This window comes from Dermacentor albipictus, chromosome 6 (assembly GCF_038994185.2).
Source record: "Dermacentor albipictus isolate Rhodes 1998 colony chromosome 6, USDA_Dalb.pri_finalv2, whole genome shotgun sequence".
In the NCBI taxonomy this organism is placed as follows: Eukaryota; Metazoa; Arthropoda; class Arachnida; order Ixodida; family Ixodidae; genus Dermacentor; species Dermacentor albipictus.
In genome coordinates this window covers 114,416,877-114,437,308 of record NC_091826.1, presented here as the reverse complement: position 1 = coordinate 114,437,308, position 20,432 = coordinate 114,416,877, and the positions used below count along the sequence as shown (strand labels likewise).

Sequence of the window (20,432 nt, the reverse complement as noted above, 5' to 3'; positions counted from 1 at the left end):
AAATCCTGCTAACACCGTGTCCATGACGCACTGGAACGTTGCAGGCGCCGAGCACAATCTGAATGGCATGACCTTGAACTCGTAGAGGCCGTCTGGCGTGATGAAGGCCGTCTTTTCGGGAGCTCTCTCGTCGACATCTATTTGCCAGTAGCCAGACTTCAGGTCCATCGACGAGAAGCATTTAGCGTTGCAGAGCCGATCCAATGCGTCGTCTATCGGTGGAACAGTGTATACATCTTTCTTTGTGATCTTGTTCAGTCGACGATAATCGAGACAGAAACGTAGCGTTCTGTCCTTTTTCTTGGCCAAGACTACAGGGGATGCCCACGGGCTTTTCAACGGCTGCATGATGTTGTCGCGGAACATTTCGTCGACTTGGTGCCTAATAGCTTCACGTTCTCGCGTCGAAACACGGTAAGGGCTCTGGCGGAATGCTCGAGCGCACTCTTCGGGGATTATGCGATGCTTTGCGACTGGTGTCTGTTCAATCCTTGAGTTCGTCGAGAAGCAGCCTTTGTATCGTCGGAGCAGACTTCTGAGCTGTTCTTGCTTAATCATGGGGAGTCTTGGATTAATGTTGTATTTTGTTTCGGGAACCATGGTCATCGGGGTAGATGCGGCGGAATCCGGGAGGAGAAACGCATTAATAGTTTCCAGAATTTCCTCGATGTACGCGATCGTAGTGCCCTTGTTGATGTGCTTGAACTCCTGGCTGAAGTTTGTCAGCAACACTTCCGTTTTCGCTCCGTGCAGTCGAGCGATCGCTCTTGCGACGCAAATTCCACGGTCGAGCAGTAGGCGTTGGTCCCCCTCGATGACGTCTTCTACGTCGGCAGGTGTTTTGGTGCCGACGGAAATGACAATGCTGGAAAGAGGCGGGATGCTGCCTTGACTTTCGAGCACGCTTAAGGCATGGTGACTGAGAGAGCTCTCCGGCGGTATCGCTCCATCTCCCGACAGTGTTATAGACTTCGACTTCAGGTCGATGATTGCGCCGTATTGGTTCAGGAAGTCCATGCGGAGAATGACGTATCGTGAACACTTTTGGAGGATAAGGGAGGTGGCAGGCGTAGTCCGGTCATGAACGGAAATTCTTGCCGTACAGATTCCATTCGGCGTGATGAGGTGTCCTCCAGCGGTCCGAATTTGAGGTCATTCCCATGCAGTTTTTACTTTCTTCAACTGGGCGGCGATTACTCATGACGGAGTAATCGGCCCCTATGTCGACTAAGACGGTGACTGTATCGCCGTCGAGAAGCACGTCGAGGTTGGTGGTTCTTTGTCTTGCGTTACAGTTAGGTCTTGGCGTCGGATCACGGCTGTGCCCCGTTGACCTGTGGCTGGTATGGGACGTCATCAGGTCGTCTTTCGTAGCGGTATTCTTTCCTTTCACACGTCGTCGGGACGGCGGCATGCCGTTATGTCGTCGAGGTAGTTTCTTCGGTGTCTTCGTCAGCTGCGGAGGATCTTCGTCAGTTCGACGAACAGCAACCGCACCTCCATCGGTTGCTGCTTTTAGGTTTCCGGATTGGGGCTCGCTGACCAGCCCCGGGCTGGGCCAGTGTCTGGACGGCGTTGCGGCGACAGGTAGCATCCTGGCGACGGCGAACGGCGTCGAGAGCCTGGTAGAGGCCTGGCGACGGGGTGGTCATCGAGAGTCGGACTGAGCGCCGGCTAGGTAATCGGCGATGTCACGTGGGCACTCCCCAAGCTGTGGACGCGGTGCGTTGACGGCGAACCCTCCCAGTTACAAGTCGCGGTATAGGCATCGGCGGTACACATGGCTGGCTTCTCCGCAGTGATATAGCGGGCGGTTGTCGGGGGCTCGCCAAATGTCCGTCTTCCTCGCGTAGTGGTGCTTGGCGATGAGCGGGTGGGCTGGCGGTGGACGACAGAATTGTGTCATAGGGCCCTGGCGGGGTTGTGGAGGGGGGGGCTTGACGGTGGGCGACGGCGGCGTAGGTCATAGCTTCCGGCTGCGGTGATTCAGGTTGCAGCTCAGGAACTCCAAGCGATGGCTCAAGCTCATCTTTGACGATTTCGGCGATTGAGGCTAGGATTTGGGGTGCAACCTCTCCAGCTCTTCCCGTACGACCGCTCTGATAGTCTCGCGCAGATCGTCGGCGGCCAGTGATTGACTTCCTGCGTAATTGTAGAGGTCGTGCGACGGTTGAATGGCCGGTTCCGCATTTCGAGTGTCTTCTCGATGCTAGTGGACTCGCGAAGGAACTCTTCTACGGTTTTCGCTGGGATTCGTATCATTGCGCCGAAAAGTTCTTCCTTCACACCCCGCATGAGAAGGCGGACTTTCGTCTCCTCGGGCATATTCGGGTCGGCGTGGCGGAACAGAAGGTTCGATTCTTCCGTGAATATGGCAACGTTCTCGTTAGGTAGCTGCACTCGGGCGTACAGCATGGCATCTACCCTTTCCTTGCGCAATGTGCTCGTAAAGGTGCGTAGGAAGCCGCTCCGAAACAGGTCCCATGTTGTCAAGGTCGACTCCCGGTTCTCAAACCACGTTCTGGCGGCGTCTTCAAAGGCAAAGTATACATGCCGCAGCTTGTCGTCGGAGTCCCAGTTGTTGAAAGCCGCGATTTGTTCGTAGCTAGGTCTCAAGCCAGGATTCCGGGTCTACAGTTGCTGCTCCATGGAAAGTCGGTGGGTCCCGAGGTTGTTGTAGGACAACGGGGGGCGCTGGGGCAGCCATTGGGGTTGTTTTGACCACGATATACTTTGACGCCTTAGAGGTCCGTGCTCTGGGGGCAGTCCCTGCAGTCTGCGGCTAGCACGCTCGTCTTGGGCGATGTTGGTTTTAACGCGATAGCGTTAAGGAGCTCGTGTCGCAGAAAAGCCGGTGTCGTCGGCGTCGGGTGTCGGCGTCGTCGGCGTTGACCGTGAGCGATAAATCACGGCAGGCGCTTCATAAATAAAAAGCAACTTCCAAGATTGGCCCGGTGGGAATCGAACCCGGGTCTCCGGAGTGTGAGACGGAGACGCTACCACTCAGCCACGAGTTCGATGCTTTCAAGCGGTGCAAACGCGCCTCTAGTGAATGCGGTGTTGCCTTCGAAACGAGCCGTGGAAAGTTATACTGCGGTGTATATCGGTAATTATGAACATGTAACGTACAGAAGTCACAATTACACGAGTTGCGAAGTGCGTTTCCGCTGCATTTCTTCTGCGCTTTCCGCACACGCAGAGCCATCTTGCGGCAAACACAGAAGACCCCCTCCTCTCAATGTACGGCGCTGCCCCGACAGGAGGCGCGCCGCGCGCGCATTGGGACCGCTGCCAGGCGCGTCGCGGGACTCCCTCTCCCCTGACGACGCTTCGCCGTGCTCCCGGTTTAGATTACTATCTATCTCTCTGCCCGTGCCGATCACGACGTTTGGCTGGCGTAGATCGTTTCCCCTCCGAGACACCGAGTTCTTTGGTTCGTTTCGTTCGCTCAGGCGCACGTTTCCTTGCCGCGCCGAACGCTGCGTTGCTCGACGCTCACCGCGTGATAGGTGGGCGCTAAGTCCGATGCGGGGCGCATCGTAAGTGATTGCTGTGCCGTAGCGCATTGTCTTATACCCCTTGGCGGGTCGACGGGAACGCTGTCGCGTCCCACTCTTGAAGGCGAAGCTTAAGCGTCCTCCAATTTTTTGTCCTCGGGCTTCGGGCTTTGATCGCGGCTTTGCGGGGGCGTTCGGTACATGAACGCACTAGCACATCCACCAGACGTCACGTGGTGGTGACGGTTGAGAAGGCAGCAAAACTGTGAATAACGAAACGAGCATTTTATTGGGCGAATCTGTACCCTCAAAAACAGGGTACACTCAAAGTAGGACGGTAGCGGCGAACACGATCGGCGGTCATCCAAAATGTGATGAGCGGTTCAAGCGCGTCGGCTTTTACACATCTGTCGGCGAATGTTCCAGAGCAATCGCTAGGACCCGCGTGCCTTCAACAATGTTCCACATTATTCGCGTCGCGCACACATGCAATCAGATAACACAAGTTGGGGTGAAAGACAGTGAACGGAACCATCGATAGCATTCTATAAATTTCTCTTACATGCAGGCGCGTCCTGTGCTGTGCGATGACATTTGTTAGGCGGTGAGAAGTGGTCGCCCGATAAAGCTAAAGAAGTACACGTGTCAATATCTAAAGACGAAAGAAGTCAAATACATAAATCTTCCATATTTACCACGATGTCTTTTGTTTGCTAGTACATTTCACCCTTCAAATATTCGTTTGTGGAAAGAATGAAGTTATACAACCGAACCAGGCGCCTCGCATCTTTCTTCTAGCTGAGTTTCCTGTGCACTCCACGATCTTTTCGAGTGAAAGCAACATTCATGCTTCACATTATTCTTGAGGGAGGTATTCAAATGCACATATTATATTTCTTTGATGCTCCAAAGAGAAGTTTCTACACGTTAGGCGATTTCGTTCGCAACCAAGTTTTTGCGAAGAAAGAGAAGCAGTCATCGTTACTTCGTGATGTCTGACGTTACAATTTGTTGGGTCAATTTCAGGAACAAGATATGCGGTTATATAGCAAGGTAAAAGCAGTGCTGACTAGTCATATCCTGCAGAAAGTAGGCACAGTTAAGCGGAAATTTTCATTACGTAATAAGCGCACTCCCAAGTCCTCAATTTACATATATCCCTTTTTGTTCGTCTTGACATTCCGAGGCCGTATTCTTTACCGGTTCGCTTAGGAACGGGTTCACTGTGGCTGTTACGTGTGGGTTACGTCTCATGTAGGAAGAGAGGAACGTCGTGGCGCGAGGGAGACCAATGAACGAGCGGCCTTTTGCCAGAAGGTCGCGTCATGATTTTTGTTTGTACTTTGGGGAAGATATAGCAATCGAAGGATGTTGCTAGTTCGATAAAAAGAATATTGGTTTCTGCACAACATTTGCACAAGCTATTTCCAGTGAGCTTTCGACGCAGCCAGCTGGTGGCTCAATTTTATCGGCGTTATTTTATTTTCATTGATAGGCGGTGCGCCATACGTTAAGCAATCAAAGCGTTTATCTGAGTGTAGGCCGTGGTTGTAATAGGATTTAGTTTCGCCAGAGTTGAACTTCATAGGACGGACGATTGCGAAGAGAGCGCCCTGCAGAGAAATTTCATAGGCCTTTTTGTTTGCACTGAACTTTAATGGCCCTAGCAACGACGGTAATGATGCCATAGCGTGATGGTTGCAACAACCCAGTGGCTTCAACATTTCATGGCACACTGCTGAAATATACCGTGACAAAGAAAAGGAAAACTCTCCGCACACAGCATTTCCGTCGTAGTGTCAACGCTACTAAATATTGTGGTCCGAGATATTGCGGCTCGTCGCAAATCTATCGCACCATGCTTTTGGAGAACCCAAAATGCCTCCAGAACGCTCCTGACAGACGCATCACGCAGTGGCCTCTCGTCACGTCGTTTCTTTCGCCAACGTTGGCGAGCAACACAGCTAAGGTAGTTGTCATCGGCGGCTCTCTCGCCATGCCGGCCAGCGCAAGACTACCAGATGGCCACAGTTGCCTTAGCAACTCTCGATATCATGATCGCGACCGCACGCCACGATCGAGCGACTGACTTCTGCGCGGCTACGCTCGTAGCAGACGACAGGTTCGCATTCCAAATGATTGACAACCAGTGTGCCTACAAACAAAATTTGTAGTCTCGTTTGCCAGGGACGACGACAGAGGAGTGCCGACAAATGGCATTCGTGAGAGCGAACCGGTTTCAAAGCAAACTGTTGCAGAATGCGTTCCCTGAACAGCTGGACAAATCGTAGTAGTTAGCCTTTCACTCAGAAATAACATTGGTGGTTTTGTATGTGTAAGTGTATCACTTCTCAAATAAAACCAATGCCACCAGACAGACAAAATTACAAAGTTTAAAAGAATGCAGCAACTCACTGGAGTTGTATGAGTATGCGCAAGCATACCCCCATATTTTTAATCGTTCGCATCGCAAAATATAAGTTGGCCCACCTCTAAATTTCAACTGGGCCACCTCCTAATTTAAATTGGACCAAGCCTAACATTGATGTGGCCCTCCCCAACATATCACTTGGCGCAGCCCCAAATTTCAGTTGGCCCGCGTTCAAATTTCATTTTGCCGCGCCCTCAACCTTAAGTTGGCCCACCCCAAATTTCAGTTTGTCCAACCTCGAAATTTCGCGTTGACCCACCCACGAATCCCATTTGGCCGAGCCCTGCTATAAGCTTCCCCGTGCATTTTCTAAGCGTCACTATGTATCCAAAATTGTTACTTAGCGCTTTTAAAGCTACAAATCATCTACATTTACACTGTTGTAGCGATTCTATGTCTTCGCAAATTACTCATTTTTGTGCAGATACATGGCATTAGGCTTTTCGCGTGACGGGACTGGGGTAATAGCCAAAGAATGCTTACTAAATAATAAGTATATAACCTGAGGGAACCTCAGCAGCCATGGAGGCATTACTGAACCAGGGTGTAGATGAGCCGTATGTAAAAATACTGGAGGATATCTATAGCGGCTCCACAGCCACCGTAGTCCTCCACAAAAAAAGCAACAAAATCCCAATAAAGAAAGGCGTCAGACAGGGAGATACGATCTCTCCAATGCTATTCACAGCATGTTTACAGGAGGTATTCGGAGACCTGGATTGGGAAGAAATGGGGATAAGAGTTAATGGAGAATACCTTAGTAACTTGCGATTCGCTGATGATATTGCCTTGCTTAGTAACTCAGAGGACCAATTGCAATGCATGCTGAATGACCCGGAGAGGCAATGCAGAAGAGTGGGTCTAAAAATTAATCTGCAGAAAACTAAAGTAATGTTTAACAGTCTCGGAAGAGAACAGCAATTTACAATAGGTAGCGAGGCACTGGAAGTGGTAAGGATACACATCTACTTAGGGCAGGTAGCGACGGCGGATCCGGATCTTGAGACGGAAATAATCAGAAGAATAAGAATGGGCTGGGGTGCGTTTGGCAGGCATTCTCAGATCATGAACAGCAGGTTGCCATTATCCCTCAAGAGAAAAGTCTATAATAGCTGTGTCTTACCAGTACTCACCTACGGGGCAGAAACCTGGAGGCTTACGAAAAGGGTTCTACTCAAATTGAGGACGACGCAACGAGCTATGGAAAGAAGAATGATAAGTGTAACGTTAGGGGATAAGAAAAGAGCAGATTGGGTGAGGGAACAAACGCGAGTTAATGACATCTTAGTTGAAATCAAGAAAAAGAAATGGGCATGGGCAGGACATGTAATGAGGAGGGAAGATAACCGATGGTCATTAAGGGTTACGGACTGGATTCCAAGGGAAGGGAATCGTAGCAGGGGGCGGCAGAAAATTAGGTGGGTGGATGTGATTAAGAAGTTTGCAGGGACGGCATGGCCACAATTAGTACATGACCGGGGTTGTTGGAGAAATATGGGAGAGGCCTTTGCCCTGCAGTGGGCGTAACCAGGCTGATGATGATGATGATGATGACTTCTGACAAAACACGAACAAATAATACAAGACATGCATTGTAGTAGGTCCTTCGTTCGTGTTTACGTTAGTTTGCGCTATCGAAAATTATAGAAAAATAATGTAGTTGTCCTTTTTTCAATTTCAAGGGAAACATAATGCACAAAACGAAGCACAAGGAAAGCCACTGGCAAATTTTTGAGCTGTCTGATAAACAACGTCATCTTATGGAAGCTGAAAGAAGCAGCTGCGCATATGGCACGGGGATATATGCAATAGAACTGAGAATTTGACTAAACACCTATTAGTGACTCCAAATATCCGTGTCCGAATAATATAATATCCGGCCAGCCAATTAATCAAACCGGTTGTCCTGATTATCGGTGTCTTGAAATCCGGATAACCGGATAACTGGTTTTCGAGACCGGATTCACTTCCCGATATCCGTCAAACCGGATAGCCGGTTTAACAGATATTTGCAAGCAATTAGGTGTCACCGCATAGCGTTTGTTATTCCCGTTCACTCGATATCCGTGGCGGCATGGTTGGCGATTACACATGGTCTCGGTAAAGTTACGTGATGTCCGTTAACTCTCCTTCATATGGTCTACAGTGCGTGAAATGCGCACAATCGCAGACATTGTTCGAAGCCCGATCGTTTGATATCCATATCAGTATGGTTGAGAAGCACGCATGCGCTGGCGAAGGATACGTGAGGTCACGTGACGCCCTTCCCCATGTGATTTGACATTCGGCTCTTGAGTACCGTCGCATAGCTTTTGATAATCCTGCTTGTTTGATATCCATGTCGGCATGGTTGGCAATTACCCATGTTCTGGCTAAACTTACATGATGTCACGTGACTCTTTTCCACGTGATCAGAGGTACGCGAAGTTCGTACCATCAGAAACTATTCGAAGCCCAACGGTTTGACATCCATGTCAGTATGGCTGGGAATCACGCATTGGCTGGCGAAATGTACGTGAGGTCACATGACACCCTTTACCACGCGATTTGACGTTGACTACATGTACACCATCGCATAGCTTTTGAATTCCCCGCTCGTTTGAAATCCATGACGGCGTAGTTGGTAATTACCCATGGTCTGGCTGAAGTTACGTGATGTCACGTGACTCTTTGCCACGTGGTCTGAAGTGCGCCAAGTGCGTACCATCGCAGACCTTGTTCGAAGCCCGATCCTTTCATATTAATATCAGTGTGCTTGGGAATCACGCAACGGCCAGCGAATATACGTGAGGACACGGGACAGCGTGCTGATCTAAACCACCTTTGTTGGGAGTGCCCCCTCTACATCCCACCAAGGCTTCGTGCCCTGGCCACCATACAGCGGGGACCCTGGCCTTCTTCTCTCCGGACTTGGGCTTGCCCGGATACCACGTCTCCGGACCATGCCATCGAGCTCTGGCGAGCACTGCTGCTGTTCCTTCAGGACCCTGCAGCACCACCCGTCGGTGATCGGCTCCGCGACAGCCACAAGCGTCATGCCGCCCCTACTTAGCTGCCTCCAGGACGTTCATTAATAAAACGGAGGCAGCCTTAGCCTTCCCCTTTTCCAATAACGCCCCTCCTCTTTCCACCGCAGCGTCTTCGACGCATTTTAATGTGGAATAAACGTGGTTTCATTCATTCATTCATTCATTCATTCATTCATTCATTCATTCATTCATTCATTCATTCATTCATTCATTCATTCATTCTCCAACCTGATTTAACGTTGGCTGCATGACTCGCATAACTCTTGCGGTTCCAGTTCGTTTAAAACTCATCTCACTGTATTTGTAAATCACATGTACTCTTGCGAAAGTTACGCAAGGCCACGTGGTGTAGCGTACCCTTCGCGCGTACTACCACAGAGATCCTTCATAGCCCGATCGTTTAATATCCATGTCAGCATAGTTGAGAATCAGCCATATGGTGGTGAATGTTACGTGAGATCCCGTAACACCCTCTTCCACGTAATCTCAGATGCATTATGTGGCTATAATCACAGAGCCTGTTCGAAGCTCGTTCATTTGATATCCATGTCAACAGGCTTGAAAAAACAAAACAAAATGATGAGAGGTCGCGCGACGCTTTTCTTAGCCTGTTTTTATCAGCTTACGAATAATCAGTTTGTTGCTGGATACCCCTTTATTGCAATGCATGTCAGCAAAGCCATCGAATAGCTACGTTCTGCATGACCTTGTTGACAGCAGTAATGTCCATATCGGTGCAATATTTAGATGATATTTCCCGCGGGAAAGGCATTTCTGCGGTCCCATGAAAATTATCTGCAAGAAAGCTCTGAAGTTCATCATCATCATCATCATCATCATCATCAGCCTGGTTACGCCCACTGCAGGGCAAAGGCCTCTCCCATATTTCTCCAACGACCCCGGTCATGTACTAATTGTGGCCACGCCGTCCCTGCAAACTTCTTAATCTCATCCGCCCACCTAACTTTCTGCCGCCCCCTGCTACGCTTCCCTTCCCTTGGAATCCAGTCCGTAACCCTTAATGACCATCGGTTATCTTCCCTCCTCATTACATGTCCTGCCCATGCCCATTTCTTTTTCTTGATTTCAACTAAGATGTCATTAACTCGCGTTTGTTCCCTTACCCAATCTGCTCTTTTCTTATCCCTTAACGTTACACCTATCATTCTTCTTTCCATAGCTCGTTGCGTCGTCCTCAATTTGAGTAGAACTCTTTTCGTAAGCCTCCAGGTTTCTGCCCCGTAGGTGAGTACTGGTAAGACACAGCTGTTATATACTTTTCTCTTGAGGGATAATGGCAACCTGCTGTTCATGATCTGAGAATGTCTGCCAAACGTACCCCAGCCCATTCTTATTCTCCTAATTATTTCCGTCTCATGATCCGGATCCGCCGTAACTACCTGCCCCAAGTAGGTGTATTCCCTTACGACTTCCAGCGCCTCGCTGCCTATTGTAAATTGCTGTTGTTTTCCGAGACTGTTAAACATTACTTTAGTTTTCTGCAGATTAATTTTTAGACCCACTCTTCTGCTTTGCCTTTCCAGGTCAGTGAGCATGCATTGCAATTGGTCCCCTGAGTTACTAAGCAAGGCAATATCATCAGCGAATCGCAAGTTACTAAGGTACTCTCCATTAATTTTTATCCCCAATTCTTCCCAATCCAGGTCTCTGAATACCTCCTGTAAACATGCTGTGAATAGCATTGGAGAGATCGTATCTCCCTGCCTGACGCCTTTCTTTATTGGGATTTTGTTGCTTGCTTTATGGAGGACTATGGTGGCTGTGGAGCCGCTATAGATATCTTTCAGTATTTTTACATACGGCTCGTTTACACCCTGATTCCGTAATGCCTCCATGACTGCTGAGGTTTCGACAGAATCAAACGCTTTCTCGTAATCAATGAAAGCTATATATAAGGGTTGGTTATATTCCGCACATTTCTCTATTAGCTGATTGATATTGTGAATATGATCTATTGTTGAGTAGCCTTTACGGAATCCTGCCTGGTCCTTTGCTTGACAGAAGTCTAAGGTGTTCCTGATTCTATTTGCGATTACCTTAGTAAATAATTTGTAGGCAACGGACAGTAAGCTGATCGGTCTATAATTTTTCAAGTCTTTGGCGTCTCCTTTCTTATGAATTAGGATTATGTTAGCGTTTTTCCAAGATTCCGGTACGCTCGAGGTCATGAGGCATTGCGTATACAGGGTGGCCAGTTTCTCTAGAACAATCTGTCCACCGTCCTTCAACAAATCTGCTGTTACCTGATCCTCCCCAGCTGCCTTCCCCCTTTGCATATCTCCCGAGGCTTTCTTTACTTCTTCCGGCGTTACCTTTGGGACTTCGGATTCCTCTATAATATTTTCCCTTCCACTATCGTCGTGGTTTCCACTGGTACTGTATAAATCTCTATAGAACTCCTCAGCCACTTGAACTATCTCATCCATATTAGTAATGATATTGCCAGCTTTGTCTCTTAACGTATACATCTGATTCTTGCCGATTCCTAGTTTCTTCTTCACTGTTTTTAGGCTTCCTCCGTTCCTGAGAGCATGTTCAATTCTATCCATATTATACTTCCTTATGTCAGCTGTCTTACGCTTGTTGATTAACTTCGAAAGTTCTGCCAGTTCTATTCTAGCTGTAGTGTTAGAGGCTTTCATACATTGGCGTTTCTTGATCAGATCTTTCGTCTCCTGAGATAGTTTGCTCGTACCCTGTCTAATGGAGTTACCACCGACTTCCATTGCACACTCCTTAATGATGCCCACAAGATTGTCGTTCATTGTTTCAACACTAAGGTCCTCTTCCTGAGTTAAAGCTGAATACCTGTTCTGTAGCTTGATCTGGAATTCTTCTATTTTCCCTCTTACGGCCAACTCATTAATCGGCTTCTTGTGTACTAGTTTCTTCCGTTCCCTCCTCAGGTCTAGGCTAATTCGAGTTCTTACCATCCTGTGGTCACTGCAGCGCACTTTGCCGAGCACGTCCACATCTTGTATGATGCCAGGGTTAGCGCAGAGTATGAGGTCTATTTCATTTCTAGACTCGCCGTTCGGGCTCCTCCACGTCCACTTTCACCTATCTCGCTTGCGGAAGAAGGTATTCATTATCCTCATATTATTCTGTTCCGCAAACTCTACTGATAACTCTCCCCTGCTATTCCTAGTGCCTATGCCATGTTCCCCCACTGCCTTGTCTCCAGCCTGCTTCTTGCCTACCTTGGCATTAAAGTCGCCCATTAGTATAGTGTATTTAGTTTTCACTCTGCCCATCGCCGATTCGACGTCTTCATAGAAGCTTTCGACTTCCTGGTCATCATGACTGGATGTAGGGGCGTAGACTTGTACAATCTTCATTTTGTACCTCTTATTAAGTTTCACAACAAGACTTGCTACCCTCTCGTTAATGCTATAGAATTCCTGTATGTTACCAGCTATATTCTTATTAATCAGGAATCCGACTCCTAGTTCTCTCTTCTCCGCTAAGCCCCTGTACCACAGGACGTGCCCACTTTTTAGCACTGTATATGCTTCTTTTGGCCTCCTAACTTCACTGAGCCCTATTATATCCCATTTAGTGCCCTCTAATTCCTCCAATAGCACTGCTTGACTCGCCTCACTAGATAGCGTTCTAGCGTTAAACGTTGCCAGGTTCATATTCCATTGGCGGCCTGTCCGGAGCCAGTGATTCTTAGCACCCTCTGCAGCGTCGCAGGTCTGACCGCCGCCGTGGTCAGTTGCTTCGCAGCTGCTGGGGACTGAGGGCCGGGGTTTGATTGTGTTGTTCATACAGGAGGTTGTGGCCAAGTACTGCACCAGGGTGGCCAATCCTGCTCTGGTGAGGGAGTGCGTTACCGGTTCTGGTCACCGGGATCAGGCCACACTCCAGGCCTGTTTGTGCAATTTTATCAACACGCGGATTTTTTTTTTAATTTTTTTTAATCCGGTGGAAAATTGCCGGCACCGGGATTCGAACCACGGACCTCTTGAACGCGAGGCGGGTGTTCTACCTCTACGCCACCGCTGCAGTCCTCTGAAGTTCAAGTTCAAGTTTATTGTTATTACATGTACAAAAAACGGGCTTACATATTATATAGAGCATCAGGAGGTCCCAGAGTGAGAAACTGCCAGGGGAACCTCCTATCATTAGTGGGTGCATAAGAGTATTAGAGCAGCAAGTAGAGGGCGAACAAACAAACAAAACAAAAGAAAAAACGCGTTAAAAAATACAATTCGTAGGGAACAAGTGCAAATAAATAGAAGACATTTAGATATATACTAAAAACAACATTATACAGTAATATCACAATAAATATTCATAAGCCGGAATATTTAGTAATCTAACAAAAATTTGGCTCTTCTACATATTACGAACTAAGAAAAATACATAGTGTTTTGCAGAAATATGAAGCCCAACGATACAATAATAGAAGTAATGTAAAGAAAATGTAATATCTTGAATTTAATAAAATGAATAAAGTTATGTTTGGTCAGCGCAATATTATAACATTTCGTCATTATTTTGAGCATCGTAGAACACCTCCGCAAATGCATCTCCGGATTAAATTATTTGGCTCTGAAATGAAATGTGTACCAGCTGAATTTGATTCACAGGCGCTTGGACCAGAATAGCTGACGCTTGTATTTATTTGCGCGGGCAAATCTAGTAGATTCGAATATCCGAATATCCGGCTAACTGGTTATTTGAACCGGAAATTTTCAATATCCGTTTCTTAAAATCCGTATAACCGCATAACCGACTTTCGAGACCGGATTCATTTGCCTCCGGTTAAACCGGATACCCGGTTTGACGTATATTTGCAAGCACTACGGACGAGTTTTCAGTCTACCGGCGACCGACAAACGGATGGACGGACGGACAAATCGGGAGGCCATATACAGCTTGGCAGCAAAAAAAAAACAAAAAACAAAAAACCCACGTATAAGGGTACATACGAACATGTGGCTATACCACACAAATTACTGGTACAGATTTAAATGCATTCGAGTCTCTCATGCAATTTCAATGCAACTTGTATTCTTGTAAATGTACTGTTGTGTGCTTTGCATATGCGATGTGATCTGAGCTGGCGCAGTAGACCACTTAGCACACCAAGCCTCGAAAGGCTAACGACCTTTTTTTTTTCACCCTGTTGTTTGTCCCGCGAAATGTAGATGGCGCTGCCGTGCCTCCACAAGTGTCCATTGCAGGGCGTATGGGCTTCTACAAACCTTCGCTACCATGTGTACAAATATGTTGGTCTAAACTAGAGAGGCAGGTATGAGATCATGCTGCCAGTTGAGCGCTCTTTCATGTCGTTTAATCCAAGCTTGACTTCCTGTCTTCCATATGACGCCCTAAGTCGGTTGTGCCCTTATCACAGCGTAGAAACTTTTTGGCTGAGAAACTGCGTACGAATTGCGCAATTTGGTGAATTCCGCCCCTCCTTATCGGTTGATATTCTTCGCCTTTGGGTGCAAGCGCCAATATTTTTCAACTGTTACACGCCACACATTACACTTAACATTGCACTAGCCTCACCAAACCAACTGTAAACTCGGTGTCACGTAGATTTCTCACGCTAGAGTGGGAAACATATCTAATACTTGCCGTAAAACGCTATAGAGCACTTGTTAAGCAATGTTTCGCAAAGGATATAATTGTTTCATGAACTCAAGATTTTGTTCCCTCATCATGCATAAGATCACCCATGCCTTGATGCCTAAAAATGTCAGTTTTGTGGCGTACGGAGTAATTCAAAAACTTTGGTAAAACTTTCTGCGCAGTTCCTTCATGCGTAACCCTATGGAACGCTTGTTCAAGTAATTTTCTACAAAGGCTGTAACTATCTTCCACACATTAAACCAAACAACTTGCATGACCCCTATTCTCTGCAAGTACACTATTTCTACCTCCTTTCGTTCTCCTTCGACAATGGGGAAATTTTGTACGCCTATTGTAAGAAAGCCTTTAGGAACGGAGAAACAAGGGTTTAGCAAGTTTTATATAGCCCCTATATAGTCTGAAACATCACGATATTCTATCACATCACCCGCAATATATCTCGAATTTCCCCTAAAAAAATTGTTTTGAACATATTTATTTTGTGATAAATACCTTAATACAAGTTCTTACATTTTGGAACGTTTCACGAAGCGCACCAACTGTTGTATATTGTATCCTGGAAAAGGCTTTATACCGGTCTTTTCTGTTATGCTGTACACGGTTCTTTCCGCCTGTTGAAAGTAAAAATATGCACTTTATAGAAACCGACAAATAGAGCAAACGAAATGGTTTACTTAAAAGTAAACTGCAAGAATTCTTCTGAGGAAGCAGGGGAAGAAAGAACGAAGACTTGCTCGTTCGGACTGGTTGGTGTGGTCAGTTATTGTGCAGAGGTATCCGGCTTTTCGGTTAGCATTTCTAATCTTTTGCTTTGTTTGTTGTTTTGTTTTGTTCACCGTGCTTTTTATTGTATGGCGAGTTCAAGCTGGTGAGACTAACCTGATGTCTCTTTCTTCTACTGGTAAAGTGCATTCCCTTTGGCTAGCTCTATGCCTGCCCGCAGATGGCCGATTGGCTCAAGTTTACGCCTTGGCATCAATAGTGCCTCCTTATGTGATAGCAAGTTTAATAATAATAATAATAATAATAATAATAATAATAATAATAATAATAATAATAATAATAATAATAATTATTGCCACTTTGCAGAGGATACAGAGAGGTTCAGGCCCGTCAAAGCCAACAGGAGGCTTGAAGGACTGGGCCCGGCAGTGTACGGCAGAGGTTAAAAAATGGCAAAATGGTTACATTGAAAGGAACAATAGGTTCAGCTGAAGAAATAGAAAAACAAGGCAATCACAAAACCACTATCAAGGACATCCATACTAACTCCAAGGAAACAAAGCTCATAATATATAATCTTATACATCTAAGCACGAACTGTAAAAGAATACAACAATCAACACAATGTTTTCAAATGAGTTTAGGTTCCGCATAGAGTTTACAGCAAAAAGTTCTTCTGGTAGCCCATTAAAAATGTCCGGCACATAATCACACCGTCTTGCCTTTCCATACCTTGTTACACTCTGTGGTACAATATATCGAATGGTATTTCTCAACTTCCGGTTAGGCTCATATTTAATTAAGAATTCTGAATTCCAAAAGTGGCGACTAACAACTGTTTGTACAAAAAGAGAATGGAACGAAGGAAGACGAAAGAAGCTGAAAATGTCGGCCCCGGAAGGGATATGACAATTAGATGCAATGCTCTTTAACATGTTTTTTAAGATACTATCAATTCGGCAATGCCAACGGGAAGGACATGACGCAAATAAGGTAATTCCATATATAAGAACACTATACGCAAGTGCATAAATTACAGTTTTCTTTACAAACATAGGAGCCAAAGATCTGATATTAAAGAGTAACCATGAAACCTTCCGCAGCCTGGTACAAACGTAAGCCAAGTGGTCATCCCATGATAAACTGCTATCGAAAATCTCCCCGAGGTATTTGAACGAATTTACATATTCAACGGGTTCGCAACGACGACAAGAGAGAGAATTATGATCATGTAAAAATACTTGTTTGTTTATAAGGGCTGTCTTTAGCGGATGTCTGAAACATATTATTTTGGTTTTCTGTGTGTTAACTGAAATTCCGTTATCAGTGAACCATTTCATTACATGAATCACGTTTTCCTGCAACGTATCAACTGCGGTCTCGTAGTTTATATGTCTTGCGAGCAAAACAGTGTCGTCTGCATACTGAAATATGGAACACTTGGAAGTTATTAGGCTCAAGTCATTTGTAAATATATTAAAGACTTGTGGGGACAAAATGGATCCTTGTGGTACACCAGCCTTCACAGGCAGCTTGCTACTATATTCTGATTGGTTGTTTAAGCTAACAATTTGAGAACGACGACACAAAAAATTCTTGAGAATGGCATAAAAGGGACCTCGAAAGCCGAGTAAGTACAGTTTTTCTAAAAGAATACTATGGTTAACAGTACCAAAAGCTTTCTTTACGTTTAGAAAGAGGGCGCAGCTAAACGAGTTTTCCTCAAATGCTGCGTACAATTGGTCTGCAAATTCCTCCAGAAGATGTATGGTGCCCCTTCCTGGGATAAAACCATATTGACGGTTTGAAAGGACAGCAAATTTGTTTAAGAAGGACATCATGCGTTCAAATAAAAATTTCTCGAGTATTTGGGAAAGGATCGGCAAAACAGAGATCGGTCGATAGTTCTCAACTGCGTGCTTCTGACCTCCCTTGAATAGTGGTCTTACAATAGCGGTCTTCAACTTTTCCGGCAAGACGGCATGTTCTAAGAAGTCGTTAAACAGAAAGAGCATAATGTCCGAAAGAGCGTCAAAATTTCTTTGCAATAGTGCCGCCGATATGCCATCTATTCCAGCGGCCTTACTTCGCTTGAAGCGAAACACTAATCTGGCAAGATCTTCCTTCGATAAATTAGGAAGATATGCAGAAGCTGACAACGATTCCTTTAAAGTGCATTTAACGTCTTGTCAAGCTGCTGCCATTTCTGCTGCGAGCGTGAAATACTTATTGAAACTATCAGCTTTTGAGACAGGCTCTTCTACTGAAATATCACAACTAGGCGTATTCCCGTCTTGCCCACGAAGATGGTTAATCAGAGACCACATCTTTGCAGGATATTTATATGCTCGTTTGAATTGCTGTTGAAAGTACAGGCGTCGAGCTGATCGAATAAGTGCTACAACTTTGTTTCTGGCGGCTCTGTAATCTGAGCGAAGGTCTGAGTTTTTAGGAGCCTGCTTGGAACGTCTCCAAAGCCAGTCTCTGTTCGCGATTGCCCGTAAAATTTCAGGACTAAGCCAATCATGATTCCGCCTTTTTTATGCGTAGTTTTTCGCGTACAAGTATTTTTGAGCTCATCAAGTTTGCGGCACATCTTTAAGTAAACTACCTCTGCTAAATCGTCCGCAATTAAACTTGTCAAGTGAAAAGATGCCACTAATGCATCCAACATTCTTTCATCTTCTATTAACACGGGTATCTTATCAACATCAGAGAAACTTGATGAAACAGTTTTAGACTGAGGAGAAAAATGACAGGCGGTTAAATAATGATCGGCAAGTCACTGAGAAATAATACATGAGGTTAAGGTGTGATTCGGCGCACGAATAGCTTTGTGGTCAAGACATGACTTAACTTGACGACCGCACAAGAAATCTTCACGTGTGGGGGCAGTAATTGTATTTTCTATTCCATAGGCTGAAAGTCAGGATAGGTAATCTGAAATAGAAATTTTGTTGGAGCTTAAGATATCAATGCTCAAATCCCCTGTTAGGCAGAACAACTCAGCATCTTTGCACCTGAGAAGTATTTCCTCGAGTTCAATTACAAATCTTGTCAAGCTACCAGATGGTGGTCTGTATACCGCGAGTAATTTAAAAGCAGCGTGTAATAAATTCACGTTTAGAGCCAAACATTCCGCATGCATAAATGTAATGTCAACAGCTGAAGCACCGTATTTTTCACTCACAAAGACCGCGATCCCGTCTCCACGGCGTGCCGGGCGTACAATAAACCTGCCACGATAACCGTTCACTGTGAACATACCTAGACAAAAGTCTGGTGCATTTATATCGGTGAGAACAAATATATCCACAAAACCCGCCGACTCTTCTGCTATAATCTTGAATTGTTCCCAATATTTGCGGAGACTACGAATATTTAAGTTTATCAACGTGAATTCATGATCTTTGTTTCGGCCAAAGTTTCCTTTAAACGTGGCAAAGTCTGGAAATTCTTGTGTACTAAGTAATGATCGGTCAGTCATTTTATCTTATCGATGTCCGCGTCGCAAGTAATTCGAATGAGTGTTGCGGCTTCGTCTTTTTTTGCGAAGATTTTGCCGCCCCTTACCGATATGAATTTGCAGCCTGCTTTCTTTCCTGTGGTCCTTGCCAACCAAAATAACCTTCTGTTGAACTGTGACAAATTTTTATTGAAATACAGCTGGTCCATTGATTCCGATTGACAAAGGCTCTGTACCTTGCTTCGCGCAGCGTACCAGCGTTCCCGAACACCAATTGAAGCGAATCACACCAAGTTCGGCGGAGATGGCTTCTTGCTAGGAAGACGATGTATAGCCACCACTTCTCCATTACAAGGCTTCTCTAGCTCGAGTTTTTCGGCCAGCTCATCAAGGAACTCAGTCAGGTTTTCATCTGTTCTCGATTTCAAGCCATGAATTTCTATGTTGGCGTTCCTGCTATGTTGTTCGGAATCACTTAGGCCTTGCTGCAGTTGATGAATCAATGATTCTTGGGCGAGCACCTTTTCTTGTAGTTGCTGCACTTCTTTCCTGCAAGCCGAGACTTCCTCTTTATCAGCTTTAAGTTGTTTGACCGCATCATCGTATTGTGCAGATAGGAACTTCACGGATTCCTCTACGACATTAACCGCTGTATAAAGCCTTGTGAATTCTGTCCTTAACATAAGCAGGGAATTCACCTTCGCGTGGAGCTCTGGCAGCGATTCCACATTTCGATTGACGACCTTTATCTCTGCTAAAAGTGCTGCTAGCGCATCGGAGCTGTTCGTAGGTTGTGACACCTGTTGCGAACTGGAGCCAGTGCGTTTTTTGTTAGTACGGCAGGTTTTGCACACCCAGGCATCTCGTTCTTGTGGTCCCATCGTATTGAACGTGTTTGGAACAATGCCAGAGCAGTTCTGCCCCAAATGATATGGTTCTTTGCAATCCATACATCTAATGTAACGGCCATCGTCGGGCAACGCCTTCTGACACACAATACATTCATCACCGTCACCCATAACAGTGCAACAATACACACTAACACTCGGCAGTCAGCGGCAGAAAAAAAAGAACTAGGAAACTAAAAACAAGGTACAGAAAAGCACTCTACCTGTCCAGAAAATAAGCGTCAGGCTGTGGCAAAAATCTGCCGCCGACTGCAGAAGGCCGGGAATTCGTGCAATCTTTTAAAGGCAGCGCTGAGACGAAACAGGAGCCCTCTGGTGTTCTTGCTGGTCGAAGGGGAGGCGATCTTGCTTGTCCGGCTTGAAAATCGCCACGTGAAGATCTTTCGGTTATCACTCTTGGTTGCTGACAGACGATCGCTAGATGATCCGGGTTGTACTACGCATGCTCCTTGTCTGCATTCCCTTGAAGTGCCTGTGCAGAAAATAAGCGTCAGGCTGTGGCAAAAATCTGCCGCCGACTGCAGAAGGCCGGAAATTCGTCCAGTCTTTTAAAGGCAGCGCTGAGACGAAACAGGAGGCCTCTGCTGTTCTTGCTGGTCGAAGGGGAGGCGATCTTGCTTGTCCGGCTTGAAAATCGCCACGTGAAGATCTTTCGGTTATCACTCTTGGTTGCTGACAGACGATCGCTAGATGATCCGGGCTGTACTACGCATGCTCCTTGTCTGCATTCCCTTGAAGTGCCTGTGCAGA

At 46.1% G+C, this 20,432-nt stretch overlaps 2 protein-coding genes across 2 annotated transcripts in view; both read right to left on the bottom strand.

Annotated features, from left to right (window-relative positions):
• Nucleotides 1–20,432, bottom strand: part of LOC135908314 (uncharacterized) — a 494,518-nt gene that overhangs the window by 447,255 nt on the left and 26,831 nt on the right. The window lies entirely within an intron of this gene.
• The window catches only part of LOC135908315 (uncharacterized), a 259,955-nt gene that overhangs the window by 216,286 nt on the left and 23,237 nt on the right, over nt 1–20,432 (bottom strand). Inside the window, exon 2 of the mRNA XM_070541266.1 lies at nt 15,096–15,196. The gene's annotated coding sequence lies outside the window, so the exon portion shown is untranslated. The remainder of the gene's footprint in view (nt 1–15,095; nt 15,197–20,432) is intronic.